The sequence below is a fragment of the Podarcis raffonei genome, chromosome 12 (assembly GCF_027172205.1).
Source record: "Podarcis raffonei isolate rPodRaf1 chromosome 12, rPodRaf1.pri, whole genome shotgun sequence".
Classification (NCBI taxonomy): domain Eukaryota; kingdom Metazoa; phylum Chordata; class Lepidosauria; order Squamata; family Lacertidae; genus Podarcis; species Podarcis raffonei.
Genome location: NC_070613.1, coordinates 58,469,596 through 58,494,797, shown reverse-complemented (window position 1 = coordinate 58,494,797; position 25,202 = coordinate 58,469,596). Strand labels below are relative to the sequence as shown.

Below are 25,202 nucleotides of genomic sequence, written 5' to 3'. Positions count from 1 at the left end.
TTCATCTGCAGTGGGTAATGCAAGTAAAGGATGCACTAGAAACCTCATGTTCAAAAATACATCCTCTTGTGCAACCTGCATTATAACGGCTTCTGCACGTCTTTATTGAAGAAAATCAATATGTAGGAGCTTATGCCACTGCTTGTGGACTATGTCTGAGGTGCTAAAGCCTTTTATTTTGACCATACCTATACAAGACTGCTCTTCTAGTAATCCATTTTTTAATTGCTATAATTTCCTATCAGAATACTTAATTTGTTGTCTGACTGGCTGATGAAATACTTAACAATGTTGCATGTCTCTTCACATGGCCTTGAGGAAGATATAGTATATGAAAACAAAATACAAAAGCTAGTTCTCCTTTTCAGAAGATGAGTGAAAAGCAGCTATATTCACCAAAAAATTAATGAGCACCATCTAAGAGAGTTAAAAGAGCTTAGTTTTGACTGGATTGCATCTAGGATTTTTTGGTTGTAAGAAACCCAGGCTCGTGCTAGGAAATGGCTTCTGTTTCCTTATACTTCCTAAGAAAGCAACGTATTTGGCAAAGGAGTATGGGAGAAGGGCAGGTTCTCTTGAAAATAGAAGGCCATTTCAGATATCCTTGGCTAAGAAAAGAATCTGGAAAATGGTTATGTGAATTGTTGAGAGGGTGAATGAAAGAAAAGGCTTGTAAATTGTAATTCAATAAAAATTCAGAAAGCTTCTCTTGCAAAGTCGCTTTAATGCTGGCACTCTTATTAATAATACTTAATTACTCTCTTTGGCATTTACACACTGATTTTTGTTCTGCTTCCTTGATTTCATTAGTGCTTATTTGCCATAATTAAAACCCTTTGCAGAGAATTATAAGGGAAGCGAATGCAAAAGATAATATAAATGCATCTAATAATGTAGGCTTTCAACTTCTATTTTCCAGTACACAGGATTGCTTTGTTATTGTGTCATGTAGATGGCGTTAGTATACTACACTGAAGATACCGCTCATTTGTGGGACCACGTTTAATGAACGTGCTTTCACAAAAATTGCAATTCAGATCAGAGAGTATGAGCAGGAACACCTGGGTGAGTAATGCTTGACCTAGTTCTACAAGCAAGAATCAATGGGGTGGGAGGTTGTGTGTGTGTGTGAGAGAGAGAGAGAGAGGGAGAGGGAGAGAGAGAGAGAGAGATTCAATGGGGATATGAAGTCTGGAGTATTGAATCTCATATTCGATAATGCTTTATGTCAGATGAAATATATGTTAAAACTTCGACATAGTGGGAAGATCTGAGCTCCACCCCTTTCTGTGTGTGTTTGTGTTCTTTTCTTATTACTTCATCACTTAACATGGTTGGCTATACTGTCCTTAAGACAGCAGAACTCTTTTTTCAATTTCTATATTGATAAAATTCAGCATTATAGCTAAGCAATACTTAAGGGGGTGGAAGTTCCTTTTCTTTTTATCAGACTGTGCCTGATGTGTAAGAGATCTGTGATCTACGGAAACGTATTTCAACAGCCCTATAGATTTAATGTAAAATATATTTGAGGGGCTATAGAGTACAGTGGCTCTATTCAAGTTCTCAAGTTTTCATTCTCCTCAAAACATGCATTTTTTAAAATTCATGATTCCAAAGGCACATAATGCAGCCACCATTCTGAAGCAAAGTAGGTTTAGGACTGGGAAGTCAATGCAGGCCACATTGCGTTCCTTCAGGAAAGAAAGGTGGGATTAGTATATGAAAATAGGTAAAATAAAAAGAAGCCACCCAGTTCTGTAGTGGTTCTGCCTGCTGTGGATCCAGTTCTCTGGAACACCAGACCAAAAATGGGTAGCACACTTCTTGAGCACTATTTGTATCAGGGGCTGCTAACTTCTTTTCCTGGCCAAACCTCCCAAGCACTGCAATCTAGGGGTGGACATGGCCAAAATGGGTGCACTGAGTCTGGCACACACATCCCCACAGCACATGCATACTCCGCACACATACAGCACATGAACATCACAGGTGCATCACACGTTCCTGTTACCTGCTTCTGATTCATACCATTGAAGGTGGCAGCGTGCCATGAGCCGGCAGGACACTGAGGAAGGAGAAGAGAGAGGATCCCAGTGAGGAGGGTAGCTGCAACTGGGACATACTGGGACAAGCTGGAGATGGGGAAGGGGGGTGGGGGGACTTAGGAGGTACTCATGGGACATCAGAGGATGTTGCAGGGGCAGCTGACAGTTCAGGGGAGCCAGGGGAGGGGGGCATCACCAGAACCAGAGGTGCCCCCGTCTCTGTGGACACGGTGGGCTCTGAGGTGCTGGGAAGAGTGGGAAGTGCACTCCAGGAGGCTGAGGCAGGCAAGGGAACACAGCCCAGATCGCTAGTGGACCCGGCGGGGATCATGGGGCTCTTGAGGTCTGGGAGGAGGTTGTGGCCACTCAGATGGATTTGGCTCAGGGCAGGTGAGGATCCCATGCGTTGTCAAGTGGAGAGCCACAGGTGTTCAGCTGGAGCAAACTCAGGTGCATCCATCAGTATACTTTTTATTATGCTTTTAGCATTGATGTTCTGTAATGTGTTTTTAGCGTTGTAAACCGCCCTGGAGTCGTCGTCGTCTTCTTCTTCTTCTTCTTCTTCTTCTTCTTCTTCTTCTTCTTCTACTTCTCTTCAGCAGCCTTCAGCTCTTCTGCATTGCTTGGTCTCATGTCTCTCATCTGTCTCTCGGCAATGCCTCATAGATTCTCTATGGGGTTCAGGTCAGGCGAGTTTGCTGGGCAATCAAGCACAGTAATCTCATGGGCATTGAACCAGGTTTTGGTACTTCTGGCAGTGTGGGCAGGTGCCAAGTCCTGCTGGAAAATAAAGTCAGCATCCCCATAAAGCTCGTCTGAGGAAGGAAGCATGAAGTGCTCCAAAATCTCCTGGTAGATGGCTGTGTTGACCCTGGACTTAATGAAGCACAGTGGACTAACACCAACTGATGACATGGCTCCCCAAATCAACACAGACTGTGGAAACTTCACACTGGACTTCAAGCATCTGGCATTGTGTGCCTCCCCATTCTTCCTCTAAAGTCTGGGTCCTTGGTTTCCAAATGAGATGCAAAAGCTGCTCTCATCAGAAAAGAGATTTGGGGACTTTGGCACCTGCTATTGAAGCATCCTGGTCTTCCATAACACCTCAGCAGTGCCACAGGCTGATAGCATCCATGCCACGCCGCACTGAGGCAGTAATTGATGCAAAAGGGGCCCAAACCAAGCACTGAGTACATATGCATGCTTCTACTTCTCAGAGGTCCAATATTGGTCTATTTGCAATCCTTGTTTTGCTGATTTCATTTAATATTCTAATTTTCTGAAATTGTTAATTTGGGGTTTTCATCAGCTGTATGCCATGATCATCACAATTATAACAAATAAAGTCTTGACATATCTCACTTTGCATGTCATGAGTCTATCTCATATATTAGTTTCACCTTTTAAGTTGAATTACTGAAATAAAAGAATTTTTCCACGATATTCTAATTTTCCAAGTTTCACCTGTAAATGAATGAATGGGAAGCAAGGCAGCGACCCTTTCTCTGTTGATGGACCATGGCTTGACTGTTCAGGAACACCACTGGACTGTGACTTTGTGACTCACCCCAGGTTTTCCAACTCTGCATCTTCTACAGGCCTTATAGTGTTACTTCAAACCTTGTTGTATTGGACCTGGACCGTTATTTGGCCCTTTAGACCACCTGACTAGTCTCTAGCATTGCCCTTGGGGCTGTGTGCACTATCAGGACTTATCTCTGGTTACACTGGGGTTCAAGACACAGTGGTAGTTATGGATTCTGAAGGCCAAACAGCCTCTTTGAGCACATTACCAGAGGTTTGGGCGATGCACATGGGTGGTATTAAACAGCAAGCTGCTATTCAGAGCAGCTCAGAGCACTGCGGAAACAGGAAATATTTCACCACCACTTCTGAAGCAGAGGAGCAGATTCTTTCACTCCATTTTGTTACCAGAGCTGTCCAAGCTGTTCAGTGCTACAGAAGCAGATTTTTATGGAGCTTGTGGGGCTTTTGGAAATGGAATAAATTTTAAAATGGAATGAAGAAATATAATGGGAATTCAAAATAAATATAAAGTTTGGGACTTTATTCAGTACCACTATGGTCCAATTAATAGCCCAATTAATTAAATACAAATAAGTCATTAATGGAATGTTCACATGACAAACACATACTATACTGTTTAGGTATGCCATTTATTATTTATCTTTAATCAAGGTATTGCATAACTTTATTGGAAATTAAAATAAACAAATAATGACAAAATCCACAAGTCATAACAAAAAATAAAATGCCAGTTTGTAAATTTCTACCTTCCATGGGAATACTCAGCAATGACTCACGTGTTCATAGATTAACCCAAAGTTTACTGAATACATACAAAATGTGGAACTGGCATAATCACAAATTTCATAAAAGTAACTCTTCTTTGCTTTGACGGGTTGGATATGACCGACAGAATGTGAGTTGGCACCCCCCATTTATATATCATGCAGTGTCTAGATCATTTATTGATACCCATTTATTGTTTCAGAAAAGGTCTTTACTTTTGTGGTTTCATTTATTATACAGAGAAAGTTTATGGAGTGTCTTGGGTATTCTCACATTTAGGAACTACAGAAATAATCAGACATGCACACATCTGTGCATCCAGTTGCAGATGATGCCTCTTTCAGTAGTATGAGCAGATGTTGTTTCTGCAAAGGGATGATCCAGCTTCTGTAAGAGTTTGGTCCCCAATAGTGCTCCTCACACAAACACCAACAGAAAGTAAATTGGATAGAGACATACAATCTGGTTTTAAGATAATTGTCCAGGCCAGCTCAGTTGAATCTATCAGATTTCTACAGCACATCTAATTTAGATTAATGGAAATGTGAATAATGAAAGAATATGTAATTCAACATTTAGCGCAATACTATTTTTTCCTCTAAAATAACAATTGATCCACAATTATTCTTAAGTTATTAAAATAAGTTTGTGTCCAAACACACTAGTTCCTGACATGTTGTAAATGAATACCATTTATAAATTAATTTATTGTAATTGACAGTGTATTTCTTTGTGTAGCTAATTTTATTAACCTAGAATTACAATGATAAAGTTGGAAATAAAGTTGGGTGGAGAGAAAAAGCTGGTAGCTCTAGTTGGAAGGCAGCACCAGGAAAAAGGAATGCATTGGTAGTCAGTCCTTAGCAAAAATGAAAGTTCACAGTAGGGTTTCCAAGGTGTTTCTTAATGAGCAGAATCCATGAGGCTGCCTCACCTCACAGCTTTTCAGAGTTGTGCATTAATCACTTAATAAGGCGTGTTCCGTAGTACTTTAGCAAACCACTCTGAGACATTGACAGTTCCTGATTAATTATATTTTAGTAGTGAGAAAGCTACATCAGTCGCTAGGTTGCAGCAGGTGTTCCAGCTCACAGAACCCCTGATGGATTGTGGGTAGGGGCTGCCTTGGGTCTAACTGGGAACAAAAGCTGGAATATTGTAAGGGGCAGCAGGGCCTTGCAGGGGACCAGCGGAGGCTGGCAGGGTTGTGGCAAACACAGGCTGTGTCCAATTTACCCTTTATTCCAGCTCCAGTGTGCTCCCACTCCCGGTGTTCGAAGCTGAGTACACACGGTGTTAGCCACAGTCTATATGTATCCCATAGTTTCTTGAGAAATGCTCCTGTTTCCCTCAAAATGAGCTTCTGTCCAATTTGAAAAGTTGCTCTGTTGTTAAGCCGATGTGCGTACATCTGAGGCAGCCGTTGAGCATGTGAAGATAACAGCTTCATGGAACAGGATTGGGGGGGGGCAGCATCGCAGGCATGGAAGAACAAATCTTGCAATGCACATTGGGTGAAGACATCCACTCTCTGGTTTGTACATTAATGTAAAAATGCAACTTGAAACATACTGGGTGGGGGGCGTTTTAAACCAGTAGCTCAGTTGGTAGAGCAGGAGACCTTTAATCTCAGGGTTTGAGCTCCATGTTGGCGCTGCAGGGGGTTTGATCCTCATGCTCCTTTCCACGTCTACAGTTATATGATTCTGTTAATCTGTACGTAGTCTCAATGATGCTGGCATCCCATTGGTATCTTGTATTTTTGCTTCAAAGGAATTTTACATTTCTGTGAACCTTTTAAGCCTGGGAGGCTTCAAATGTTTTAATAATAAAACTGAATAAAATAAGTGCAAGTAGTGTAGCTATATAGTGTTCTGTTAATTAGAACCAATTAAGCCAAATAAAATCCCAGTTTTGCATTTTTATCTAAGTATGTGAAAGCATTTTATGCACTCTATCTAAAATGCTTGGAAACTCTTTCGTTCCAGTGGCATCAGACAATTTGAGCTGTCTGCGTCCTCACAGAGCCTTAGAAGCAAAATAACAAAATCCACCGTAATAATAACTGTGAACCAAAGAAAGAAAAACAGGAAAATCAGTAGCTCATCTATACAAGCCCATTCTTCTGTATCAGTGAAACATTAGTAATTCAACAGGCCCAACATTTGGAGTCCACCTGCAGCTGTGGAGGCTTCGCATTATAGACTAAAAAGGAAAGACAGTGGAGACCAACTACGGTCTGGCCAGACTGCCATTTGTGGTGCCTTCACGCAACACATGCACTGAGAGGAGCTGGTGAAATAGATTTTGTTGGGCTTTTTCGTGTTCTGTTATTTAGGAGTGGTGAAACTGGCATTTGCTCAGAGCTTTTCGTCTCTCAAATTTATGTTACTGTTATATTTATTACGGTTATCAATATGTACAAATGTTTAGTTTTGTACCACTGTATTGGATATTGTGTAATTGAATGGCTGCTTTCTTTCTTTATTGTTTTAACCAAAGGCAAATCTTCTTTCCCCGCCTCCTGCTCTTGTCCTAACAATAAATGTCATTAATCCTTTATTTATTATCTCTTTTGGAACAGCGTGTTCAGAAAGCATATCCACTTGTTGATACACATCCATCTTGAAATTCATGTACTGTGTACAATATCTTTATGGGCTTTGTACCATTCTATAAATACTTTCTGCATGGATTCCCATCATATCTTCCTTTATCTCCATCTTTGTTATAGTCCTTCTTAATGGCTATAGCTGATTGATGTCAAAGTTCGCCGTCTTTTCATTATCTTTATGCAGATATTCCGTAAATGCTTTTCTACAATATTTTCTCTTCCCTTGCTGTATTTCTCCCTTCATGGTTAGAAGTAGACTGTCTTCAGAAAGTGTTTTCATATGAATTTTGTACAGTATTTTCAGAAAAAGGAAATCCAAGACACACTGGGGCAATGTTGTGTTTATGGAGGATTTTTTGTGGGGCCATTTTAAATATGTCCACACACACACAAATCAATAGTTCACTTGCCTCCATATACCAGTTTTGGTATATAGAGGGGGGAGGGGGACCTGGCATCTCCCAGTATTTTTGGAGATGATGTAAATAGGCGGGGGCCAGATCTACCCGCTCTTGCACTTTGATCCAGAGACATCTGTCTCTAGATTTGCAGCTGCTTCCTTCCTGTAGTTTCTTGCTCTTTAGCAGGTTTCTGGAGTACCACCTCAGTTTCCTGTGCATCAATGAAGCTGTTACCCCCAGTGCCAGGTCTCTTTTGTCATTCGTATTGTTTTGTTCCTCTCCCTCAAGATCTAGTTTAAGTTCTCCTGATTCTCAAGACTCTTGGGAAACACATTCTTGCCAACTGCTGTGAAGAGCAGCTCATCTCTCGCCAGAAGTCCTGCCTCAGGGAAGCAGAGGCCATGATCCAAGAAGCCAAATCCTTCCTGACGACGACACCTGCGCAGCCAGTGGTTTATCTCTCTCTTCTTGGGCCATGATCTTCAACAGGAAGGAGGGTTGAAAAGACTACCTGTGTCCCAAGTCTCTTCAGCTCCCTGTCCAGTGTCTCATAGCCCCTTGCTATGTGTGGCAGTTTTATTTGTACCCTCATGAATCAGAAAGAAGGGGTGGTCAGTGGGCTTTATAAGACTTGGCAACTTCTCCGTCGCTTCGTGAATCTTTGCACCCAGAAGACCTCATACCTCCCAGGACATCCTGTTTCCTCCACACACTACTGCCTCTGTTCCCCTCCGTAGGGAGTCCCTCGTCTCCTCCTCCTCTGGGGAGTAGCAAGAATCATTCACTGGGCTGTGCCTTCCAAAGGATGCTTTGAGTGCTCTGGTGTCTGCTTCTGTCTTTCTGAAGTCTCCCCCTCTTGTTTACTGGAGCTTATTTTGATATTGTTGGGATAAGTTACAAAGGCCTGAAACTTAAGGTTTGAGTACTTCCTCCTCCTTCCTACCAGCTTGTCATCTCTAGGCTGCAATTTTCTTTCTCTAATGTCATCTCTACTGAAGGTAGCAAGTATGTTATTATATCAGTTTGTTATTTCTTTTCAGGGTGAATCATGTTGATAGGTGTGTGAGTGATCAGGGGCAGGGGCAAAATTACTGCAAGCTGGTTTCTTTATAAAATTTGGTAATAACTTTCAGTCCTTCTATTTTACATAAAGTAATAGCACACACACATACACAAACAGTATGTATGTTTACCTTTCTAAAAAATTTCTGCCCAAAGTTTGTGTGTATTTCCTTAGGCTTGGTGTTTCTGCTTTTGGAATAATTCAGAGATGTATAATTGTTACTAGAAATCAGTGGCTCCTTGCTTTGAGTGTGTTGTTTTTTGTTGAAATGACTAGAAAATATTTTCTACAATGCACTTACTTTTTCAAAATATAACCAATTATTACATAAACTAATAACAGAAGCTCTCTTTTATGTTTCTTTTTGTGCTAAGAGCTGCATATATTATATATGATGTTGTTAGGAGAAAGAGAGCTTATGTTTTTCAGTTTGGAAAAATATTATTACTGTTCACGAGTTTAGGAATTCCTGTGTTCATTGTAAGCTAAGGCATTTCCACATGTTCAACGTGATGGTGATGTCGATTGGTACTTGCCTCTCTTTCTCCCTAATTTTTACCAATTTGTATAAAACATTATTAACTGATGATCTTAGAAAGATAAGTCATCACAGTTGATTTTAAAAACAGGTTAAATTTTATTCTTACTGGATTATTTTTGTTTATTTTAACTGCATTGGGGAGTATTCTTTATTTGCATAGTAATATAATCTTTTTGAATATCTTTTTAATATACATTAGCAGGAATATAGGTAAACTAACATAAGATTCTCCATTCAGCAAAACTGTAATCTTTTTCAAATTGCACAGTTTTCGCTAAAGCGATGCAGTAGTGGCAATCAATATTGTTTCCTTGCTTCCGGTGTAAATTTAAACAAAATACAAGGCAGGTTTCATCTTACATTTAAGCAAGTTGCTAATCTTAAATATATATTAAAACTTAATCGTGTTTTTCTTCTGAAGAGCTCTGCAGAGCTTATTTGCAAGCAATTTTATTTTGGACACAGTAATATATGAAGCAATAAGCACTTATGAGCATGAATTGAAGTCTAGGTGGAAGTATAGAGATAGAAAAAATAATGTTAATGTCCTTGAGAGGACCAATCTTCCTGTATAACAATGAGTTACAGTAAGCCTGCAACTTACGTGCATTTAACTTGTGCACTTTCAGCTTTATGCACGTGGCAAAAAAGGGGTGGTGGAAAGGGGACAGGTTCTCGGGGAAATGACTTTGGCAATCCCACCTGCCATTGAAACCAATGTGTTTTGAGTATACAGTATTTTGGCTTTGGACCCTGTCCCTGGAACGTAACCTCCACATAAGTTTCAGGCTTACTGTGTTGGTCATTGGTTGACTGGATCAGCTAAAGTTAGCAGGATGGACACTTGACTGTATGTGGAGGATCCACAAAAATGGAAAGCTAGTCAATCTATAATCTTTGATGATCTCCCAGAAACCAAGGAGCTGATCAGTATTTGGGGGGTTGGGCTGAAGGTCTGTTACTTAGATGTGATGTTCACTACCACCTCCTAGCATGGTAGCAGCTGAAGGAACTACACCAACATAGTCCTGTGAGGGGCAGCTGTGGGTGCCTTGAGCTTTGGTGCAACCTTGCAGACAACCAAGTTCAGCACACACCAGTGGCATCTCTCACGTGACCACCTTCATGTTAGCAGTATTCCCTCAGCACACCCAGCAGTGACTATCAATATTGTTTCCTTGCTCTACTGATGATCATGAAATTTGCCTCTCAGTGATGACTTCTAGTTTCCTTAAATGACAAAGTGTTGATGAAGAGCTAATCTTTTTGACTTTCCCGTGAATAATGAAGGGATCTTTGTATATCGCATCTGGAAAGATGATCATGTAGACTACAGTGGTACCTCGGGTTACATACGCTTCAGGTTACAGACTCCGCTAACCCAGAAATAGTATCTTGGGTTAAGAACTTTGCTTCGGGATGAGAACAGAAGTCATGCTCCGGCGGCGCGGCGGCAGCAGGAGGCCCCATTAGCTAAAGTGGTGCTTCAGGTTAAGAACAGTTTCAGGTTAAGAATGGACCTCTGGAACGAATTAAGTACTTAACCCGAGTTACCACTGTATATTTGTAGAAATGGGTAGAATTCAGAAATTTCTGTAAATAAAAGTGGGCAAGCCTGCAGAAGTGAAAAAACCTCCTGAGATTTGTTGTTTGTATGAGTCAGGCTGACAACCCTAAATAAAAAACCTCAGAAAGAATATTGAATAGCTATGGTTATATGGAACAATTATTTAGAAATTGTGAAAGAGTATCCCTATGGCTAAAAGCCCGATAGACTCTGGAGTCTGCCACTGGTGATGCCTTGAACATAGCTTCTGACTGAGACATAATATTCAGTAGTGCTGTGATTCAATTCAGGAGGCAGAGAAAGCTGCCAATCTCACGATCCTCATGCAGGAAAGACTGTTCCACCCTAGAAATGCTCAGGAATGCAATTTCCAGCTAAGGAAGGGCGCATACAGCTCTTATCATCCTTTCCCACTGGCTCTGCTAGCTGGGGCTGATAGGAGTCCAACACTGCATTTCCCATCCCTGATTTATTGAGATAGACCGATTATTTTATCCGTCCCTATGCTGGTTAAAGGGGAATCTCTGGTCCTTAAAGCATTGTTGGAGTACAATGGCCATGCTAGCTGGGGTTGATGGAAATTGTAGTCCAGCAACCTCTGGAGACGGGAGGTTGCCCATCCCTGCTGTAGACCGTCCTGGCTGGGACACTGTCAGAACCACCCCTAGTTCTGCTGGTTATGAGGTCACCCCAGAGACCAAGATGGTGGCCTTGGCTTCCAGATAGGCTGGCCTCTTTTATTCTGTGCAATCTGTGGCAGTGCTGTCTGTCTGTCTGCTTTTGGAGTTAAATATGGTTCTTTCTTATTCCATGAACCTGCGTGCCTCATGCTGTGTTTTTTCTAATTCCCTAATTCTAATTACTTCTTCTAATATTACTTAAAATTCAGAGGTCTTTGAGGAAGGTTTACAAATGGACCCCAAAGGAAATGTAGAGTGCAGTTTTGTGCGATTGTGAATGCTTTCTTTTAAACTTTCCTAGTAGCTTTGTCCTTCATTCTCTGATTAATTTTTTCATTAGTTAATGCTGACTCTGCTACAGCTGCACTATGTTCACTGTTGCTGTTTATGGGAAGCAGAGTTACAGCTGCCATAAATATAGAGCTTGCAGAAGGAGGAAGTGGTTGTGGAATAAACAATTTATTTTCATGTGTTTGGGATTACCACATAACTCACAAGTGTCAGAGGAAAGTGGAGTTTAATGGTCATCCTTAGCACATTAAAAGCAGATAGAATTGTGTACTGAGACTCTCTTTGTGTGGTTATTATGCTAATGCCACCTTTAATTTAGAATTATGATGAAGTATCATCTCTTTATTACTCTGACTTAAATAATCAGATAGGAGTTTTACAAAAAATATTTGCATGGAATAATATAAGGATAATTATTAGCTGAGGTGAAATCAGGCATGAATTGAATGCTCAACATCTGCTTTTTATTGCCTTAACGTGAATAGGATTGTTTACAGTAAGATAGTGATCTTATATGCTAGTTAGGAGTTTGCTCTAATCTTGAGGATGGTTTGCGTGCAATATTGATGGCCTAGTTCTCACAAAGCGCAGATGAGACCTTTTTTCCAACTCTTGTCATTTCACACTGCAGGAAGAAGCACCTGTGATTAAATTCCTTCCTCCCGTCCATCCGAAAAGCCTCCCTGCATCCTCAAAATTAGAGACGCCTAGGCTGGCATCTAGCTTTTTAGATTATTGATTAATTGGACATGGAATAAAAGGCAAATTACGCCCTTCTTTCTTTTCTACCTTCTCCCTCTTTGTGGCAGGTTTAAAGACACAATTGAAAGAAACAAAAGTATTCATTTCTAAAACAGTAATACATATTGCTTGATGTCAAGATTATTAATATAAAATATTTTTGCATAATCAACTCCCATCACAATAGTATGTTTTAAAAACAATCAAACATGAACATGCTGTATAAGTTCAATATTTATTAAAGGTATACTGCAACAGTGATCAAGGTATATAATCTAAGATAGTAACTAAATTAGAAAAATATGATAAATACAAAAGTAATAAAAGAAATTTGAAACGAATTTCAGAGGAAGAAAATAGTTCTGATCTCTACGCAGTTTAGTTTAGATCTTTGTTTAGCAAAGTATGATTGAACATACTCCTTTTGGATGGCAAACTGCAACAGAGTTGAAATAAGAAAAAAATAAACCCTTCTAGTTCAGCTTTTCTAGTACAGCATCCATAAAGTGTTTTCCATTTTTTGCATGCATAGCAAGGATGTTCTGTGTATAATGATTTTGGTAACATATTATTACAACATAATATTAGTAAAATTTATTTACAAAGAAGAATAAAGAAAGAAATACAGGGACAAGGTAAGTAGATGCAGTGAAACAAATCTCTTAAGTCTAACTTGTGATTCACCTCATCAGACTCTAGCCTTCTTCTGCTGAGCTGCTCTACAAATCCGGCACTGTACCATAAGAAAAACGAGTAACCAAGAAGCAAGTGCTACCATGTTTTAAGAGACCTGAGGCAAAAGCAGGAGAACAACTAGCACTCAGCTAAAATACAACTTTATGGCTATGTTTCAATGCCCTTTCCCACCGTTTGGCATGCATTGCCAAATAAGACCTTGGTTCAGATTTGTGCAAGGCCATGACGCTCTTTCATCTGCTCTTGTGAGTCACTGGCCCCTTCATGAGGCAGGGGAGAACTGAGCCGGCAGAGTTAACAGGGGCTGCAGGAATCAAGAGAAGCATTGGCTGGCTTCACGGTTTTTCCCACATGGTGAGTTTTGCAAAGAACACACAAGCACATATCATGATTTCTGATATATTGCCAGGTTTAAAAATTATGAAACTGATATCACGATATGGACTTCAAACTGCCCACAAGGTGGCTATGGGAATAAAGGAAGTATGATGTCCTGAGCTCTTTGGCAAAATACACAATAAAAGTGTAATAACAAATTAAAAACAATTAAAATAACTTATCTACAATATTAGTGTAACTGGATTGTGAAAACTCATCCATACTCCTAGCTTTAAATTACTTTCCTTTTGCATTATGGAAAGGTAAAGACATGCCCAGAATTAAAGTGCTATCTGAATATGGCCTTGGTGTTAGAATTTGTATTGTAGGGACTTCCGGTGCTTCCTGCCTTAATGAATGCAGCTCCCACGCTAGCAGAGATCGTTTGCAGAGAATAAACAAGGATGATTTGGAAGTAATTGTCCTTGCAAGTTCCCCCCCAGGGCCCAGGGCGAATGAGCTCCACTCGCAGATCATCTTGATGAATGGCTCTCACTCTGGTATGGAACCCAAGAGGCAGGAGACACTGAGTGTAAAAGCGCTTCGCATATTGGTAACCCCCCAACGCAGCCATTAAGAGCAGAGGTTCTTCTGTTTATTAGAATGAAATTGGCTCTAATTTACAGACATGTGCAGGATGAAGGGGACAAGATTACATACTGCCAAGTGAATCAGCTACTGGGTTGCAACATTTCGAACTGGAAATAAAATTTCCTTCATTGAAGAATAGGTATGTGAGGGGGGAGGGGAGCCTTTACCCTTTTAAAATTATACTATATTTGCTATACAGTGGTACCTCAAGTTACAAATGCCTCAGGTTACAAACGCTTCAGGTTAAAACTCCGCTAACCTGGAAGAGTTACCTCAAGTTGAGAACTTTTCCCCAGAATGAGAATGGAAATCGTGTGCCGGCGGTGCAGCAGCAGCAGCAAGAGGCCCCATTAGTGAAAGCAGGCCTCTAGTTAAGAACAGTTTCAGGTTAAGAACGGACCTCTGGAACAAATTAAGTTCATAACTAGAGGTACCACTGTATAAATTATTTGGCAAGACTTACCCCTAAATGATGCGACGCGGGTGGCACTGTGGGTAAAACCTCAGCGCCTAGGGCTTGCCGATCGCATGGTCAGCGGTTCGAATCCGCACGGCGGGGTGAGCTCCCGTCGTTCGGTCCCAGCGCCTGCCAACCTAGCAGTTCGAAAGCACCCCTAAGTGCAAGTAGATAAATAGGTACCGCTTTATAGCGGGAAGGTAAACAGCGTTTCCATGTGCTGTGCTGGTGCTGGCTCGCCAGAGCAGCTTCGTCACGCTGGCCATGTGACCCGGAAGTGTCTCCGGACAGCGCTGACCCCCGGCCTCTTAAGTGAGATGGGCGCACAACCCTAGAGTCGGACACGACTGGCCCGTACGGGCAGGGGTACCTTTACCTTTACCCCTAAATGATAACAAACAGAGAAAAAACAAGAAGAGAAAAAGAGAACAGAATTATATTTATGGATTAAAACGAAAATAGAATCATGTGAGAATATTGAAATTATTTAAAGCATCTAACTTCCATTGGATGGTAATTTGGATTATGGCCTTTGAAGTTTGTTAGAGATCTAAGAATCAGAGTGTTTGGACTAAATGTTATGACTTTCTTTAATATCTGTGTGGAATTGGTGGAAAACTTCTGTTCCAACATGAATATAGCATATCCCGTGGTAATTCGTTCTGGAGGTCCGTTCTTAATCTGAAACTGTTCTTAACCTGAGGTACCACTTTAGCTAATGGGGCCGCCGCCGCGATTTCTGTTCTCATCCTGAAGCAAAGTTTTTAACCCGAAGTACTAATTCTGGGTTAGCGGAGTCTGTAACCTGAAGCGTCTGTAACCCGAGGTACCACTGTATCCTGGAACCATGGGGCAGCAACATATGCAGAGTAGATTCCAGGTCTGATGTTTTCAGTACCCTGCAGACCTACTTCTGAAACACCTGAGAAGCGGGTGCCATGTAGCCTGATTGTGGGTTCAGTATACTTGCATCCTGTGCCTGGAAGCGTCTAGCATGCTGATCACAAATTGTTATCATATAGAGGAGAGGAGGCGTCATGTAGCCTGAAAGAGCTCCATGAGGTTTCTCCAGGCTTCCTTTCGTTTGGTCAGAGGTCTCTGATGTCCCAAACTGTATGTGACTGTAGTGGATTGTAGAATCCATTGTGGATGCCAAAAGCCACTCCGGAGTTTTGACAAAACAAAAAGGATTCAAAACTTTTCAAAGCACAACCTCCTTCGACCGGATAAATGCTGAGCAAATTAATAAAGGAAAATGCAAGCTACACTGTTGACAAAAATTCCCTTGGTTTCATTTCCCATAAAAGTACAGTTAGCTCTTACGTTGTAAATGTGTTTTCTTCCCTTGAAACAGATAACTTATTTTAGTAATAGAAAAATAACACTGTTTGTCATCCAGGATGGAAAATAATCTCAGCGGGGCTACACATAGTGTATCATACAGTAATTGAATTCTCGTTTAATATAGAGTAGAAGCCTAATACTGTTCTTGAGATGTTACTGCTGGGTTATCAAAAACACATTTCAGACAGAACAAGTTGATGAATGCGGTTATAAAGCATTTTATTAACGATTCCATTACAATATCTCCATCAAGCCTTAATAATCACAAGCAGGTTCCTTTTAATTATGTTTAATGTGTTCCACTCATAATTTCTTTGTTATTTCTTGGGAGGACTATGATTTCCTTAATGTATTCTGCCCCCCCCCCCCAGTAGGTATGAAATTGCAAGGCCTTCATCGGTTTGGTTGCTCTTGCAATATCAGCAGATTCTAATGACTTCAATTAGCGCCTCCTCCAATGCCCTCCTTAGTAGAATGTACCAATGGATGTTTAAAATTCCTCTTACCACCCAGGCATTGCCCACTGCTGTTACAGAAAAGCTTTGCCAAGTCAGCCAGCAGGAAGGCATGCCACCATCATTTAGCAACCTGACTCGACAGTGGGCATTGTTGCTCTTCTTATTAGTTTTTAAATTGACCCTTTTGGCACCTGACCTAATAAAACAGAGCTACACAACCAGCAGAATCCTAGGAGTAGTTCTCAGTGGTTCAGACAGTAAGTGGTGTGTGCAGGCATGCAAGCTTGCAAGCAGGGCTTTTTTCCAGCCGGAACTCAGTTCCAGCACCTCTCAGGTGGCACCATTGCCATTCTAAGAGAACGAGGGAGGTGTTAAGGATCAGTTCCAGTACCTCTTTTTCTAGAAAAATAACACTGCTTGCAAGTGAATGAGAAAAATGTTTGAATTACTCCCCATTTGAAAAACAAACACTGCATATGTTAGAAGGATTTTAGCATTATTGCTGTTCAAGGGTGCAATTTTAGCTAGATTCATTTAATGATGATTGAATTTATTATTATTTTTGCAAAGTGCCTTGAATGTTTTGTTGAAGGGAAAGGTGGCCTAGAAAGGTTTTTAAAATACTAAATAAATGAATATGCTGCCCCCCAGAAACTGTTGCCTTATGATAAAACTAGTCCTTGACCAAGTGATGCAAATCCCGACATACTATTTCCATAGCCTATCAGATATTGTTACATCTCACTGCCTCTCATCCACTGGACCAGCTGCAGCAGGAGCTGATGGATGGATGCCCTGCAAATCCTGTCAGGCTTCACTAACTCACACCTGTTCTTCTACTCAGGAATAGGATAATATTCTTGGCAGGTCCCATAGATCACTACCAGATCTTTCTTTCTTTCTTTCTTTCTTTCTTTCTTTCTTTCTTTCTTTCCACTTTTTCTCTTGCCCCTTCATATTTGATTGTACAGTATTTGATTGTGGTAGCACCTGATTGCTGGCTTTTTAGACATCTGCCAGAGCTTATAGCTCCCATTCTGCATTCAGTATCTGTGCCCCATAGAGACTGAGGGAGACATGTAAAAAAAACATAAGACCTGCTTCAAACGCGTAATTGTTGTTTGTAACTGCTCATATAACAGGTGAAGGAGACAAATGTGGGTTTTGTAATATGTATCACACAGGTATGTTTGGTGGAGAACGAGAATTAGCTGCATGTCTCTGTATATAGTCAGTGACAAACCTGAATTTCCCCCCACATAATTTGTAGATTGGCCTCAAAACATGTTTGTGTAGATTTGGTGCTAAAAATGGTAAAAATCAGATTTCTGCACCTGTTTTTCAAAAAGCCCTAGATTCTGTGTTGTGGCAAAATAAGCTGTTTAAACTGGGGCAGTGGGGGGAAGAGAAGGAGCTACGGTCAGCCCAAGACATTTTGGTACTGTAGAAGGAAAGGCTGAAAGCTCTGCACTCTAATTCTTCCTAGTTGGTGTTTTACTTGTTCCTAGCCGGTCTCCCTCCTCTGAGGGGAAGGAGCCAGAGATGCTGAAGGAAAATGGAATGTGAGATGGGCTGCTGTGGATTACTTCTGTGGCCAATCCTACCACTACTATTAGTATTTCAAAAGTAAATAAACTAGGAATAGAATGGCAGGGGTAAGAGACAGTGAAAGGAGGTGGACGAATGAAAGAAACTAGCAGGCTGGGCAAAGTACATGTTGAGCGTGAAAGGAGAATGGGAGAAGAAGTTACAGGAGATGGGTAAAAATACTTTTAAGAGGCACGTGGGAAGTGGGAGAGGAGAAATAGAAAAGTGTTTACCCTGCTTAGAGGACCAGCAAATTCTGCCTAAAATGTCACAATAACCTCGAGACATACACCTGTACTTAGCTTGAGAAAAGCTAAACTGTGGAACTGCTTGCTGCAAGGAAAAAGCTGTGGTACATAGTGTAGCCATTTCGAAAGATGAATGAGCTGTCACTAGAAAATTGCCAGCTCATTATGCCACACTCTGCCTCCATCTGCCACCTGCATTTGGTAATTTCCAGCTGTCTCAAGTAGTCCCATAGGATGGAAAGTATGACTAATCCCTGGTGTAGTGGAGAGTGAATTGGAGTTAGGTGTGTAAACCTGGTTTTCAGACCATCTCAGGTATGAAGCTCACTGAATGGCCTTGGGCAAGTCCCTGCCTGTTTGTCTAGCTTACCGCAGAGGACGGTTGTGCGGCTAAAATGCATATTGCTCCTTGTATTAAAGATTGAGTAGCACACAAATGAAATATATAAATAAATAACTGGAAAGGACACCAGCAGTTTCTACTTCACCATAATCCAAAAATGTATAAACAGAAGGAAACCTATGTACCCTTTTCGCTTTTTCAGAAAAACTAGAAATAACTAATAAATTGTAGGTAAAGGGGAGTGCTGTCATTCTTCATTGCTGCAATACATGCGAGCCTCCAGGAGTCTAGGGGAAGAATAAATAAGGACTTACCCACCTCCTTCACCCCAGCTATTGATTTTGATTTGCTGAAAGAGCACCAAGGAAAAGAAGTTCTTAGGCAGAAAGGGCAGCTGTTCAACCAAATTTTTAAAACTCTTATTCTCTGTCATGGGAAACAGTGATAGATTGAGAATTGTGGCTTTTTAAAAAAAAGGCTTTTACAAAGATGGGAATATAGCATTTGTATTTATTACATCAGAAATACAGACTGTTTACCAGAAATATAAAAAGGAGCTAGTCTCAAATATTTGAAAGAAGCCCATAGAGAGATAAGGTGTTTGTTTACTGAACAATAAATGCTAATGTGAATTAGGTGCTGCATGCCAGATCCTGCAGGGAGTACAGATCAAGGAAACCTTGTTTACCGCAGTCACCTGCCCATTCCATATTCAGAGATGCATGTCTTGCCTTCGCTTGCCTTCCTGATTAGTGCAATAAATACACCAGGGTAACGTAATGGCAGCCTCAGCCGCAGCAAACACCGGCACTATGTAGAGTGAAGCGACCGTAAAACCAGCCACACTGCTTCTCCCAGGATGTTTAATTCACAAGATGCTGGTGTTCAAAAATAGGCAGGGTTGTTATTATCCATTGACAACCAGCATGATTAATTGCTCATGGTCTTTGAGCAAATTCTCTGCAGTAGGCATTAAGGAGCATGCTCCACAGTTGATTGTAATGATTTTATGTGATGAATTTCATAACAGGCTTGTTGCTTCTGACGGGCATGATGTCTTCCTTCCTTCTAAATTGCTAGAGGAGTTTTACAAATATCATGTCCTGAAATATTTATTAAATTTATATGCCACCTTTCATCTGAAGATGGCAGGGCGGTTTGCAGTAATGAAGGCACCAGGCGTGCCTCCCTGGGGAGAGCATTCCACAAGTGGGGAGCCACCACAGAAAAGGCCCATTCTTGTGTGGCCACCCTCCGGAGCACTTGTGGAAGGGCCTCAGATTGTGATCACAGGGTCCAGGTTGGTTTCTATGGGGAGCGGCAGGACATTTCAAGAAAATCCTTACCCTGTGATACACATTCTCCCAGTAGCAGCAATTTGTGGGTGACAAAATGACGAAAACTGTCCACTCCGATTGAGGCTAGGAAGCCCTGCCTTCTGATTTGACTTGGTGATGCCATTGGATCTGGCAGCATGACACTGTCCTTGATTGCATGGAATGCTAAGCCAAACCATGGATTGCTTGGCATGAGCAATAAACATGAGGCCCTCATAGCAGAGATGGCAGCCACTTGCCCAGTTATTTTGCCATGGCAGTGCTGAGCTGCCATGGTTTGGTTTAGTGTGTTGTCTGAACCCAAAGCTGTGGTTTAGTGCTCTACTAATAAACTTTGAACTGCAGACCTCATGATAGCCCTTGGCTGCAGCTCTTGGTTTGTCTGGAGAGAGCTAAATCACGGCAGTGGAGCAACAGGGAGGACCAAAGTGGTGGTGATTTTCCCTTTCATGGGAGGGTGGGCTGCCCCCACCCATTCTGCTTTCCTTTTGCTGGCAAGCAAATGCCCTTTTTTGGTTAGACAGGCCTTTGGCCTCTACTGGCTGGTGCAGCAGGGTCTTCTGAGGGTGGGTGTTGTACATTTTCTTTTCTTTTGTTGTCATTGTGAGCTGCTTTGGGGCCTGTACTGGGAGAAACGTGGGATATTAGTAAATAAATATTCTCTCCAGCAGTCTGCTCATTCACATGAAGCCATGGTTTGGTTTGGCTTAGCATAGCGTGCAAACTGAGCCATTGCGCTCTGTGTGTGTGTGTGTGTGTGTGTGTGTGTGTGTGTGTGGTTTTTTTTATAAAAAAAGACGATCCAGAATAAGAATAATGGCTCCTGCCCTGACTTGCACTTGGACTCAGTATGTCTTCCCATGGACAGATCTGTTTGGCTGCAATTTGTGATTGGCTGAGATTGCTTCTGCAAGAATCAACATGTTGCAGCTGCTGTGACCAGGCTGTGAATAGTATTTGAATTTGAAAAAGGTAAATGGGCAAGGGGAAAATTATGAAGCATCTCTCTCTCTCTCTCTCTCTCTCTCTCTCTCTCTCTCTCTCACACACACACACACACACACACACACACACACACACTGGTGCAGTACTATTTATACTTCATTATAATTCTTACAGCAGAATGCATAGGGGTGTATGGTTGTAGGCACCAATATTCTTCGAGTGAGTTTCTTGTAGCTCCATTGCATAGCAGCCTGGGGTATTCTAAATATATTTTACTTAATGAGTAATGATGGTCCAATTTGAAGACCCCAGAAGAGGAAGGAAAGCTCTCCTCAATATTTAACACAGTTGGATTGTGGATCCAAAGCAATGAGAACATATCAATGTTGAATATGCCTGGAAGGCAAAAGCATACAGCCATGTATTAGATAGTCACAGATTAGCAGTTGTCCATGAGGAATCTTTAAATTTACCATTTTCAAATGGAACCAATCTACAGAGTAATTGAAATAAGCAGTTTCTGAACTGGCAGAGAGGGCTGGGATAGTTTGAGCTTGACTTCACAGGGCTTTGAATAATTGTTTCCTTACTGAGCTGAACTTTTGAGCCTGCAAGGACATGATAACACTTAAGAGCTGATCTAAACATTATGCAGAATGAGGTGGCGGACTAGGTGGTGAAATTCTTCAGATTACAGGTGTGTGCCCTATTTTTCACTGGCCCTATAGTAAAAAAAATCCTGCATATCATAAGCTCAGATATCATGGAGAGGGCCACTCTAAATCTTTCTCCTTGATTTGCTAGTTTATTACTTGCAAGGAATTGGAGAGATCCCCACTCCCAGAATAGTATAAAATAGAAAGCTACAATTAATTCTTCATAATGTGTAGATTGGCTTTTGATGATGTTTCTTTGCCTGCATGAAATTCTCCATTTAGACTACTGATTGGATTTCTTTGCCTTGGGTTGATTGAGACTACCAGAGAAGGAATTTTATCTTCCTCACACATATATTGAAACCGGGCTCAGTTTTCTTTAACTGCCATTGAAAAAATAAGCTTGAGAATTGTTTGTTAGAAATCTTCAGCCGTATTTTAGTGCCCAGTGCCTTTGGCCAGTAAACAGCAGTTGAATAGTTCTAAAATTGGTTTATATTTGTAGTGTAGTCGTGCCCTTAAAGAGAGGTGCCAGAATCACAGTAATAGGATGATGCAGCATCAGTCTTTAACAATATGTAATTTCTTTTGTGAAGGCTAGAAGGTGAAATTTGGCCATTTTATTCTGTATCTGCACAGCTTAGCAAAGCAATTGGTATATATAGGGTGCATACATAAAACGTTGGTATCAGTACAGTCAAGCCTTGGTTCCCAAAGGCCTCCATTTTGAAACGTTTGGGCTGCTGAACAGTGAAAACCTGGAAGTAAGTGTTCCGGTTTTCGAACATTTTTCCAAAGCCAAACATCCGACGCAATTTCTGCTTGCATGCAGGAAGCTTCTGCAGCCAATTGGAAGCCGTGCCTCAGTTGTCGAACATTTCGGTATCAGTATCAAATTTTGGTCACAGACCAGCATAAAGTAAAACATATGGATAAACTGAACGCATAAGACTTAAAACAGGTAAGGGATAAAAACTAATGATTAAAAGGTGATTATACCATACATAACTTTAAAAGATAAAAACAAGGACAAATGGTTACATATGACTATAAGGGCGGGACATAAAGGAACGCAAGTCTTGCATTTTGGGCCTTCAGTTTTGGCCTAGTTTGTGGTGCAAACCATCCTTCAACGAATAGCCATCCTAGCGGCGCAGAATCTAGCAACTGAGCATGTAACATCTGGGCTTTCATCTTGAAGTAGCAGGGAGGTATAAGGTTGTTCTGTGCAACCTAGAAATTTATGTAGTATAGGCAAAGATGAACCTAATTCGTATATCTATAGTATTGGCAGTGATCCAAGGCCTGTTCCGTTGTTTCCAGTTGCCCAGGGCCACCTGGGCATTTCATCTCCTTGTACAGAGTCAGGGACTGGACTGAAGAGGGGGGCTGGGGGTCGCCCCTCCCTCTCCTCTGCTTCCCTGGGGGGGGAGCCCCCCTTCCCCACTAGTTTCAGGAGAGGAGGGAGACAGGATTGAATTGCAGCAGAACCCAGAGCTGCCCAGTTATGAGGTGTTAGGAGGAGGAGGGGGAGAACTGCCAGCAAAGACGTCCTTGGAGAGCACAGAAGCGCCCCCTCCCCGCGCACCTGCCGCTCAGTTAGAATTCGAGAGCAAAGAGCTCGATGACAATGGACTCCTGAGCGCCTCCGTAGGGCCACAGGCTGGACGAGGAGCAACGTCACTGTGGCGTTCAGGACTGGATTCTTCGTCTTGCTCCACGGTTGCTGGAGAAAAACTACAGATACAAACTTTCATGTTTCTTCCTTGATCCTTGATGCTGCCGGGGGAGGAAAGAATTCCCCAAGCCTGACAGCAGCCTTCCTGGGTGGCTGAAGGGAGGCCCTGGCAACGGGCCAGAGGGAAAGCCCGTCGCTGTTTGGGAATTTCCAGGTTGGCTATATATGGCATCTGGGAGATGAGGTATTTTCTGGTTACACTGATTAAGAATTTTGGGGACCTGGCTAGATCTGCTTGGCATTCTGTGTCTTCTGCGTTCTGTTTAATGGTTTTTCTAGCTTGTTCACACCCCATGTCAAGTAGAATCTGTGGGGTGGAGCCTAGAGTTGTTATGTTTATCGCTGCATGTTTCCATGTCATTTAGAAATCATCCTTAAGAGTTAAGGGAGCAAGGCTACACAGGAGGAAGGATAAAATGTTAGTAATTTATAAGAATCTTATTTATCAACCGTTTATATTATTTTCCCAAGGAGCTCATGATTGTGTAATTGTGTTCTCCCCCCTTTGTTGTAGCTTCACATAGCCTTGGGAGGCACGTTCTGCTGAGAGAGGGAGACCAGCCCAAACTCATCTAGTAAACTTCATGGTGTAGGTGGGTGTTTTGTTTTAACAATTCATTTAAAAGGCAGGGAGCGACATTTATTGCAATCCTATACTTGTCTACTCAAACATAAATCACATTGAGTGCAGTGGTACTTGCTCCCAGGTAAATGTGTATAGGATTACATCCTTAAGGCAGCTGTTATAAATAAGTGAATTAGACAATATTACTGAAATCTTCTGACCACAACACTTATGGTAACTAAAGCACCAAGCTCTCCATTGCGATATAAACCATTCTGCAGAATTAATAAATGGCAACGAGTTTACAGTAAATCCGTTTCAATTTTATCCTTTTTCCTTCACCCTTTGTAATATGTAAATTTCTCTGTAAGTGCGAAATCCCATTTCTTGTCTAATCACTCTTTTAGGGAAAGAAGGACTGACAGTCCTGCTGTCTTATGCACAGCATCCCAGCTGCTGTAAAGCTGTTAGTTCTCCCATGGGTTTGTGGATTTGGGGTCTAATGGATATCATAAACATTTTCCAAATAATGTATTAATTTTTCAAAGAAACATTCCATGTGAAGGAACCCCTTCCCCCCTTTTTACACTTATAGCAAGTTGTGAGCTTTTTCAGCCTTGGGAATAAGTCTGAATAAGTCTGCAAAAGGGGCTTGGCAGAAGAGGGAGGGAGAGCTCTGTCCCTTTGGTAGCAAATACCTTCCTTTCTATGCCGGGGGGGGGGGGGCGGCAGCACCCTCTCCCTCCTCTGCCAGCCAGCCCACTGCTGCATGGAATTCTATGCACTCAGGTCTGTGGCTAATAGGCTAGTGCTTATATGCAAGGCTGGGGTGGTTGTAATCTATTTTATTTATCAATACAGGTGCCATGCACTACCTTACTTTATAACAATTTGTCCAAGGAAAAATGTCCTTTATTCCATACATTTTCTCATATCTGCAAAGATATGTGTGGGGATTTGAGCCCAAGGCTCCCATATCCTAGTCTCACACTTTAACCAATATGCCACAAAGAGGACCATCAGAATATTGGGGTAGAATATCCTCCATCAAGAAAATCATGTTGAGATTTATAAAATCTTTGTAGACATAATCTCAAGATGTCAAAAATACCTGATGAGTAGGAAATTGCCAGGACCTGACAGCACTCAAGGTATCTTCCTATCATATTAAGTATTTAGAAGTTGGTTGTGATAGCTGAAGAGATAATTGCCCAGTGCTGACGTCTGCCTTTCCTAGTGACCTTCCTAAGAGTATAAAAGTTGTATCTGAGTTCCCCTTAAAACATTTTCTACATTATTCTTAAATAGTTCAGATGTACTGGAGAATCTGGTTTAATACAAGTCAGGAGGTTCATGACAAAGCCAGAATGTGAAGGGAAGGGAGTGCTTCCCTAACGATGGTTTAGGAAGGCAGGAATGATTGTCTGAACTGGGTAACAGTGAGTCTATGAGGGCAAAGCGTGGTAAAGAAAGTCTTGATGCCCTTTGATGCCCACCCTGCAGTGGAGTGGATGGGCTGTTAGAGATATTTTGTGTGCATGCCAGTACTCAGCACTCCATCCCACTCTCCCAACACTTGAACATGATGAAGAAACAG

General features: G+C 41.5%; 1 protein-coding gene across 12 annotated transcripts in view; it reads left to right on the top strand.

The window, feature by feature from the left end:
- TPK1 (thiamin pyrophosphokinase 1) overlaps positions 1–25,202 on the top strand; it is a 259,313-nt gene that overhangs the window by 58,573 nt on the left and 175,538 nt on the right. The window contains exon 1 of one of the 12 annotated variants that reach the window (XM_053359649.1): positions 22,206–22,263. The exons of 10 other annotated variants lie outside the window; for them this stretch is intronic. The gene's annotated coding sequence lies outside the window, so the exon portion shown is untranslated. Of the gene's footprint in view, positions 1–22,205; positions 22,264–23,205; positions 23,225–25,202 lie in introns of those variants that run through there. One more of the 12 variants, XM_053359648.1, reaches the window with a different exon arrangement.